We start from the raw sequence: 10,719 nt of genomic DNA on the forward strand, positions 1-10,719 counted from the left end.
AGAAACGGCACTAGAGAATACCCGATGTGGGACTGTGGACAGCTTTGCCGGACTGCTGATTACCTTAGTCAGAGTATCTGCTTCTCCGCACTGGTCTCCGTCGAAGAGGGGTGGAGGTCTCCAGGTGAGGGAAGTCGGATTCTTGGGCCGAGTTGGCTTGTTGGGTGGGTATTGGTTGTTGAGGCGGGTTCGTGTTGGGTTCTTGAACCAGATTGGGATTGGGGATGGGGTTGGGGTTGGCTTTGTCCCCTATTTCAAAGCCGGCGAACTCAGGGATGGGGTTGGGTTCATCGTCTGGTTCAAAGCCCGAGAACTCCGGTGGAATGATGGGATCCTCCGGCAGTGTAATGAAGTTTTGTGGTAGAGAGGGTGGAGTGGGAGGGCAGGTTGGAAGCTGAAAAGCCTGAAGGTCCTCGGATAGACCTGTGTCAAGTAACACGTATATGTGGATGTCGCCATCGCAAATCTTCCGACGACACAATGGACACACCAAATTAAAGTGGTTCATGGCCGCGTAGCCGTTTTGGTAGCAGTCGTAGTGGAAGGCATGCTGACTGACTTGCTAAAAGAGAAAAGGCTGACTGAATTGTAGAAAGAGAAAATGCTGACTGAATTGCAGAAAGAGAAAAGACCAAAAAAAAAAAAGGAATCTGACTTCAGGGCATTTTAGGAAGTAAAAAGATATGTTAGATAAAATATTATTAAAATAATATAAGGGTGTGTAGTTTTTAATATAGGGTGTGCAAATTTCACCCCATATATATTCGTACATACGTGTTGGTCATCAACAAAAAGTATTCATACATACGTGCCCGGACTGACAATTAACATATTTGCATGGGGGCCGGATTAGATCTGGTTTCCCAATAACATCATGCATCTTTGAATCATTGGCCTCATTTTTCACTATGGTTCCATTATGTTTTTCCCTCTATTATAGAGATGATTTCATTCCAAGTTGGCAATTTAGTGATATAAAGTAATTAAATTACGAGATTGATAACTAGTCTAGTGAGATATAAATCAGCTAAAATTTAAAACACTCATCAAACGTTGACTTGAAAATTTTCATTATAACAGTTCTCAATAGAAACTTTCTCAAATTTTTAATATCAAATAACATTTTTTTTAGAGATATCGTTATTTTATTTTCTAGGTATCTACGATAAATTTCAGTATTTCGTACTAGTGTTACATGTAGCAGCAGCTCATGCAACTACTTGCTTGTACTAGCTAGCCACCCTTTTCTTCAATTGATAAAATTGAAAGGCGCGCGCGTGCTTTGAGCATCAGAAAACCTCTCCAAAACAAATTAAGCCAGCCAAATTGATATTTGCTTGACTTGAGCACCATGCATGAAAGATGAAACAGATGATATACAAGTTAAAAAAAAAAAAGGGACCGAATACCATCGACATCCATCGATGTGGTTCAAACTTTGAATGTCATTTTCTAGAACTAATGATATAGGATGAAAGTTTCCCGCAAGTCTCAACACGAAGACTAAAACAAACATTGGCCCCAATCTCAAAATATTTCTAGCCTAACAAATTCAGTGGTTGAGCTACATTGAGGTAGAAAGGAGATGATGATTGATTTTTTTTTTTTTTTGTCTTATTTTGTTTTTTGTTTTGACAATTCAACACGCTAGAGAATTACAAAAAACTCGATAAGCTAGTTGAACTATTGAGGTAGTATGTTACTTTCCATTACTTTTGTTCTTCAGTTTCCATTTTTTTTTTTTCATCTCACTTATGGAGACTAAAGATCCTCATATGATCTCCAGTTTTCATTTGTTCTGCTAGGGAGAATATCACAAATAATCACTCAACTTTTACATGTTCGACACTTTATTCACTCACTTTTTAAATATGTTACTTTGGTCACTCAACTTTAACTTTATTATTCACTTTAGTTACTCCGTTAATTTTTTCCATTAAAAATAACTTTATTTGTCACAATATCAATGATATTTTCGTTCAACTAATCGTGGAAAATTGAGAAGTCTGAATTGGAATGACTGGGAGAGAAGTGACTAAAGTGAGAAAAAATGTCCCTTCAGTGACTAAAGTGATATATTTAAAAATTGAGTAATCAAAGTATCAAATAAGTCATAATTTAGTCACCATTTGTGAAATATAATCGTTTGTTTAATTTTGTAGCTATCCAAAATTTCATCTCTAGTACCATGTACTGTTACTTATAGTAGCAGCACATGAAACTAATTTATTACTTGTAACACGTAGCTGCCCTTTTCTGAATTGATGATTCAAAGCACGCGTGATTGGGGCATTATATAACTTCCGGAGAAAAATTAATTGAAGCCAGCTAAATTAATTTTTGCTTGACTTGAGCACATGCAAGACAAAATATCATAAACAAGAATAAGAAAGGACCTAATCCAATCAACATCGATCGATGGATGTGGTTCAAACCTTGAACATCATTTTCGATCTGGAACTAATAATCTGGCCGGGATATGATAGTCTCCCACAAGTCTCAACATGAATACTAGACGAGACACTTGCCCAATCTCGATCTGAACAACTTATAGACTAACAAATTCAGTGGCTGAGCCACATTGAGGCAAATTAAAAAGGGCCGGGGTCATGTGCAAGAATTAATCGATTACTTTTTTTTGTTGCGCAAAAATCTCACTAGAACACATGATCAACAAGTTGAGGTAAAATTTTGTTTTTCATTATTTATATGACTTTACTGAAATTTTTGAAGAATATGATGTAATTTTAATGTTTTTAATTTTCTTAATTATGGAGACCGAAATTCCTCATAAAATCTTCATTGAGAGTGTGAGTGTATGTGTTCAAATATTCTCATATTTTGTTCAAATCTTTTCCTGTATTATATATTATTATTATAGGGCCCTTCTACTAAGAGATTTTTTTTTTTTTTGACTATTTTAAGGAATACCTTATTAAACCCATTTTTTTATTACATTTGACATCTCGATCGCATTTTAAGGGCCCTATATAAATATATATATATATATATATATATATATATATATATATATATGTTGTTGATTCTTTTTATTAATCAAGAACAATGTGTGTGGACTTGAGAAGGTATCTCCAAGTTGAAACTCTCTTTTGACGGCATTAGAAGTTTCTGAATTAGCACACAGATTGGCATTAATAATTTGTTTATGTGACACTATTTCGTCGGCAGTACATACTTTTCAGGCAAGACACACCTGCTTCATGTAAATGGGATTGGTTAGGTCCAACTCCAATATGAATTGGCCAAATGCTTCAAGTCCTGAAAGTTACATCCATGATGGTCGACCATGATTACTTTCCTCTCAAGCATGAAACTAGGGAACAAGTCCACAAGGTTTGAATACATTGGAAGTCTTCGATCGTTTTCCAATATATTATGTGCACTCTCTCTTGTCTGCGATGGAAAGTGACCATTACTAATGATTCGATTCAAAGCAAACTAATGAGTCATATTTGCCAAGGGTACGTAATCTACAATATTGGTTGGGATCGGTTCTGGAGCGAACTTTGCCACAAGATAAAGACAACACCATTCTAATGGCTCCTGTGTTTCATCCGATCAAAGTCTGCAGATCAGTTTCGGAACTAGCTATATATCGGCTGTTGTCATATTTATACGTCGAATACCAATACAAAACAGCTTCCATAATTGACATGCTTGTCTATAGTGATAATCGATCGACACTGGCAAATGACCTTATTATTAGGGTTTGATGGGATTTTCTCTTTAGAAAAATTCACATGCATTTTATGTTTTTAAGCACTCCACACGTGGCGGTTTAAGAAGTGTTATAATTATATATATATATATATATATTATTTAAGAATTTGAGGATTTTTACTATTTTATACTAGTATATGACCTAATTCAATGATCTCAACCGTTGATCTTTTAGATTCATATGCAACAAAAATCAACCAAATTCATAATCATTTGATCATTCAAAATTGTGTAAACAAATGTAGTCCATTAGATAAAATTAAAACGAATATTATGCTAATGAAATGATTAAACGTTTTCCGATTAGGATAATTTCTTGTATGATTCATATGTGTATATGTAACTAGAGAATGAATAATTTTGATTATTAAAATATATGCTAAAAATAAAAATATCCTCACTTTTCAAGTTTAAGGAGGTCAACTCTCTCTCTCTCTCTCTCTCTCTCTCTCTCTCTCTCTCTCTCTCTCTCTCTCTCTCTCTCTCTCTCTCTCTATATATATATATATATATATATCCACAGCGAGGTTAGGGTTTAGGGTCACTTTTCGATCGCATTTCCACATCTCGACCGTTCAATTTTTAGCCACTAATGTATAGATCATCTCTGCAAAATTTTAACGAAATTGATGGTCGTTAAGGCATTGATAACTGCCTTAAAGCTAGTACGATTTAGGTTGGACAGATTCAGTTCGTCTACTGGTTTAAGTGAGTTAGATACCTTAAAAATCATCAATTTGGCTGAAATTTTATATAGATGATCTATACATTAGTACCTAAAAACTGAACGGTCGAGATGTGGATATGAGAACAAAAAGTGACCCTAAACCCTAACCTCGCTCTGAAATTTCAAAGTGAGGCCTCCCTCTTGATAAAATCTATATATATATATATATATATATATATATATACAAAATTTCTCAAATACAGATATCCTTACCTAAGCTTATGGAACGGATTTTTAGTTTTTGGCCACTTTTTCGATCACATATTCACATTTTAACTGTTTAGTTTTTAGGTCCTAATATATATATCATCTCTGTAAAATTTCAGCCAAATTGATGATCGTTAAGGCATCCAAAATTGTAATTTACACAAGCAAACCGAATCTGTCGAACCGGAACCGTTCGTGTACATTGTTGTAAATTGCAGTATAGGTAAGGATGTCCTTAACCAGGAAGGAATACTATATATATATATATATATATATATATATATATATATATATATATAGGGCTATTCCACTAAGAGATCCCCTTTTTTTGGTCATTTTAAGGGATCCTCCTTTATGGGATCCACTTTTCAATCACATATCGGCATCTCGACCGTTTAATTCTTAAGACTCCATGAATATATCACTTTTGCAAATTTTTAGCTAAATTGATATTTGTTAAGGTGTCAAACTAGATTAGTTCCATGAACAAATCAAATCTGTTCAACCTGAATAATTCATGTTTATAATTCTAAATCATACTTATGGATGCCTTAACGATTATCAATATGACTAAAAATTTACATAAGTGATTTACTCATATTAATCTAAAAACAAACAGTCGAGATACCGATATGTGATTTAAAAGTTGGTTTAATAAGTGATCCCTTAAATTGGCCAAAAAAATGGATTCCTCACTAGAAGGGCCCCACACACACACACATCTCCTACTTAATACACCTTCCTCATTCACAATACACCATACATATTCACTAAATACACTTTTATATATATACACACACACACACACATACCATCTTAACTTGAAAAAGAAAAAGGAAAAAGAAAACCTCAATAAGAACAAGTTCTTCCTTAGTCAATGTTGAAGATTAGCTTTTAATTGTCTTACGGCATAAGATATGCATCTTCTCATTTTCTGTCTCGAGGCTATCTCTGGAACCAAATGAAATCACTGGAACTCGAGTCTTTGGCTTGGACTCAATGATATGATGTATGCAAAGGTGAAGCATTGTTGAAGAAATGGATACGCATGAACGTGTTAAGTCAAAAAGCCACCCTCAAGTATAAGGGGTATAAGTAATAGTATAGAGATTTAAGAAAGGTTGTCGAATCTACGAGGATTGGATTCCTTTCACTAGCTAAGGTGTTAACCTAAGGAGAGCTAGAATATGCAAATGTACAATCACAAACCTAAATTCACAAGGAAATCTAGGCTCATGGCGAGTATGTGCATTGTGGTGGTAGTGAAATTGTTTGTTGGATAGAGTGGTGAACCAACTTAAAATAAATGCTCAAATGTAAACAAAACTACTCTAAACTAAACTAGTAATATAATTGATGATTAGGAGTTAGATTGTCTACCACTAACCTCCCTTGCAAGTATTGAAGTTCAAATACAAGTGATGTTATTCTAATTTCTCAATCACCCTCTTTGCAACCGGATAAGACTATAAAAGCTTAAACTCTTTTAATGTTATCAATTCCAACCGAATAAGTCTAAAATTAACTACCTAAGAACAAATCATATTACCGGTTATGTCTCAATTCATTGTTTCTAGATGCATAAAGCTTTGAGTTTATATAATCGTGCAAGCAAACCAATCTTAGATCTAGGTGATTTTAAGTCACAACCTTCACATGCACATAGAGGATGCTTTCATGCTATCAATGCTTAAGGTTAACTACTCTCTAAACATTATTTCATGAGATGACAAACACAATACATTCAAAGTAGTTAAGTTTGAATGAATGCATTTACTTCTTAAATTAACATATGAAGATGAAATTAACAAATAACATTAAATGTAAATTAAAACATCAATTCATACAAGTTTCGCTAGGGCTTTCAACTCTAGTCCCAACAAAGTAACTACTCACTCATAATCATACAAATTAGCATCAAATCTATAAAGTACATCAAGAAAAATTAAAGAGTTAAGGAAAGAATGAACCTAGTTGAAGCTTGACAAATTAATGGCTAGCTTCTCCTTCGTTTTCCTCTTTTAATGCTCCTTGAGTCCTCCTTGATGGTGAAATATATGGATGGATGATGAACTTCTTGTTGATGGTGAATGGAATGGTGATGAAGATATGAAGCTCATTTGGCTAACTTTAAGTGGTGGTGGTGATGTAGTTGTGGTGGTCGTGGTGGTGATGGAGGTTGAGGAGTAATAAGGGGAGTATGAATATTATGGGTTTGGATTTTGGGAGGTGGAGATGGAAATAGAAAGGAGTGTAATGGATTGGTATGGGTGATTCTCTCCTTGAATGAGAAAAGAGATACTTAAATAGCGATGAGAGAGGTGGAAAATGTTGATGGAAAGCAAAGGGAGCAGCTAGCTTCATGAATGGAGCAAAAAGGAATAGTGTTGGAGTGATATTAGTTCCCAAAACCAAAGGGGAAAAAGTATGGAATGGATAGAGTGAAAGAGAGAAGTAATGATGAGCTATTAGAGAGAGTAGAGTAGGAAAAGATGGCTAAGGGAGAGGGAGAGAGCAGCTAGCTTTCTTAAGCAAGAAAATGAATGTAGAGATGGTTTTGGATCACCAAAGTCAATGAGACAAGCATGAGAAAAATGTGTGCATAGTAATGCCTATTATCCAAAGGATAATGAGATGGATGTAATGATGTCATTCCACCTTCTTGGCCCTCCTTAATTGTGATAAGAAAAGCTATGGCACCATCATATATGGTGGTGGGCCGCCATTTGTGGTAGTTCGCCAGAATTCAGAATTTGTTTTTTTATTCCACATTTAACCATAATTCTTCTTAGCTCCAATTCTCCACTTCAAAACCTAAAATAGATGTTTCCTCGACTCTTGCAATATTCCTGGATAAATAAGAAAATGATTTAGTGAAAGTTAAAATTCACTCAAAAACAAGTTAAATTCAATATTTAGAGAACTGCATATATATATATATATATATATATATATATATAAATTATGGTATAATAGAACTCATTACTTCCAAGGTTTTGAGAAGATGATCTACAGTTGACATTTGTGAACTACTGATGATGAAATTAGAGCAAAACAAGATAATATATACATCACCAGGGGAAATTTTCAGCAGTTTTCACTTGAAGGAAAGGTTCAAATATATCAAGAATGGAAGTCTTTGTAGATCTATTGGAATTTTTCGTACTGGTGAAGAATATATATATATATATATATATATATATATATTTTATTCATCTTCAAACTCTTAAGTTCAATGTTGTTTTGTTTGAAACTTTTCATACTCAAAGCAAGTCTGCAAGTGGATTTGTTAATGTCATCTAACATTTGAAATCCACTTTCGATCAAACTGGTTGGTGAGGTCAAAGTAATAAAAAAACATAATGATGATTAAGATACGTCGTGATTACCAATTGGATTTTCAACAAGATTGGATTAAATTACTAAGCCTAACACAGAAGCCGGCCATTTATGTATGTCGATTTTGTGACTAGCGTTCTAAAGCAGGATTTTATGTATGAAGATTGGTTTGCATCTTCATTCACGTAATTTACATACATGAGAGAAAAAACTCTAAAGCGAGATAATATGTTTCTTTGTTTTTGATATAAATGTCTCTTTTGCCAATTTAACCTACCCATAAAATTTGATATTGGGTGTATGAAAAATAGGATGTGTATCTAGTATTTTGCAATGTGTGAATAAATTTCTCTTATATAGCTCTGTATGGATCGTAAAATCTTACAAGAAGTTTTGTACTTTTGGCCTCCCAACCCATGCATTGGTAATTGATTCTTTGACATGATATTCTAAAGAGAAGTTTTAAATACACATCCCTTACTACTTAATACACGCTCCCTACTTAATACACCACCTATTTAATTTCTCATTCTAATGTGTTACTAAATACACAACCCAAAGTACTTAAAATATCCTTAATTTCAAAAACTATAAAATATCCTATTATTTGACTATATTAAGGTTACTATATATTTGATATGATTAGTATATATTACTATATTGACGTTTTGTAAATGACCTTATCGATTATTAATTGTGGTAGTTATTGGAAAATCCATAAAGATTTATTATTGTTCCCTTCAAATAGCTGCTTAGAAATAAGTTTTGCATTATTTGAGTTTTCATCCACCAAACACTCTGTTGATCAAGTATAAAATTTAGAGCTGAACATTCAACCAAAACTATATTAGTAGTTTCTTGACAGTGGCGAAACTACGGACTTATCACTAGAGAGGCCAAATAAATTAATAATTACAAAGTTTTTTTACATGTGATGTTTTATATTAGATAACAAATTGATTGTAACTTTTTAATTAAAAAAATTAACTAAAAAATGAGAGTAAAGCGAAATGTCATTAATGCCATCAATTCTGAAATTCTCAATTATATAGTTCTCACCCAATTTAATTATAATTTATTTAAAGAAAAATTAAATTAGATGGTTTCTAACTTTATTCTTATATTAAAGGGGCCGTGACCACTTACTCAGTTTTAGACTAAAAATTGTCCACTTGCTCCACTAAGAGTTTGTTAACCCCATTTACCTAATCTAACTTCTATTGACAGAATAACCCTCATACTCTCTCTCTCTCTCTCTCTCTCTCTCTCTCTCTCTCTCTCTCTCTCTCTCTCTCTCTCTCTCTCTCTCTCTCTCTCTCTCTCTCTCTCTCTCTCTCTCTCTCTCTCTCTCCAGTGGACGTCCCATCCTCCATCCATTTCAACGGCAAAACGTCTTTCAAAACACCTTGCACTTCCTCATACCCTTGGTGGTCGCCGACAAAAATCTCCCGGAGAGCACTGACCAATCTCATATCACTCGTCCCGTTCCCAACGAATGGCAGCCCGATCGAGCTTCCTATCCCCATCAACGACCCCTCTGGATCGGCAACGAAAACCACGTCCAGCGGCAGCGCCGGACTAGAAGCGGCCAACACTTGTCCATCGCTCGGGTCTCGCCTCCGGGAAACAATTGGCGCGAATCGTCAGGGCTGTGAAGAACGCTCCGACTTGTGGTTTCAAGAATGGCTCCTCATCTTTCATCTCTCCGATGGTGGATCTGAGAATGGTGTCAATGATGATGGGTTAACCATGACGGCGGAACGATCGCTGTGATTGGCCGGGAGTTTGAGGAATGTTCGGGTGTGGGAGAGAGTAAGGTGTTGAAGTCTGGCGGTAGAGATAGAGGTGAGTGCCCAGAGCAATTTCTGGGTGCCCAGAGAACTTTTTTTTTTTTTTTTTGTATACTGTAAGCTCTGAGAATGGGGAAGGAAAAAAAAGAAAAAAAAAGTGAACATGTACAATTGAACATATAAATTGATCAATTGTATATGTAGTGTGTTCATTTTGGTTTTGGGTGTTTACGCAATTCACTTGAGGGCAATAATATGATTATTGGAGGGTAATAATATGATTATTGGGAGGCAATAATATGAGTATTGGGGGCCAATAATATACATATAAATTGATCAATTGTGCCTGTAGTGTATTCATTTTGGTTTTGGGAGTTTATGCAATTCACTGGAGGGCAATAATATGATTATTTGAGGCAATAATATGATTATTGGGAGGCAATAATATGAGTATTGAGGGGCAGTAATATGGTTACTGGGGGGCAATAATATGATTATTGGGTATTATTAGTGGGCAATAAATTCAGAAGCCTGAATCCGGTTAACAGTCCTATGGCCGGATTCCGGTCACCTGTCACCGGAGTCCACGGCCGGCCACTAGTCACCGGAGCACAGCAAGGTGGAGGATGACTTTTCTTTCTAAGTGAGAAATAAGGAGAGGGCAAAAAAGTCTCAAAAATAAATAAAAAGAATAAAAAAGAATTAATTTGGTATTAGGGAAATAATCTTTTAGAGTGTTTTGGCTAAACAGGGTTAAAAAACTGTTAGTGGAGCAAGTGGGCAATTTTTAAGCTGAAATTGGGTAAATGATCATTTCCTCTATATTAAATGGGGGAGACCAAAGTTTTAAATATCTGCGATATTTCCGATATATCCCCCGATATCTTCTTTTATCGACGGACTGATATATCTTGG

The 10,719-nt window shown here is 34.8% G+C and overlaps 1 long non-coding RNA gene across 1 annotated transcript; it reads left to right on the forward strand.

Annotated features, from left to right (window-relative positions):
• Positions 1 to 2,564: 2,564 nt before the first annotated feature.
• LOC121051090 lies at positions 2,565 to 3,847 on the forward strand. The gene is made up of 2 exons (XR_005805073.1): positions 2,565 to 2,683; positions 3,204 to 3,847. It is a non-coding gene; the product is annotated as an uncharacterized LOC121051090 (long non-coding RNA).
• The last annotated feature ends 6,872 nt before the right edge of the window (positions 3,848 to 10,719 follow it).

This window comes from Rosa chinensis, chromosome 1, assembly GCF_002994745.2.
Source record: "Rosa chinensis cultivar Old Blush chromosome 1, RchiOBHm-V2, whole genome shotgun sequence".
Lineage (NCBI taxonomy): Eukaryota > Viridiplantae > Streptophyta > Magnoliopsida > Rosales > Rosaceae > Rosa > Rosa chinensis.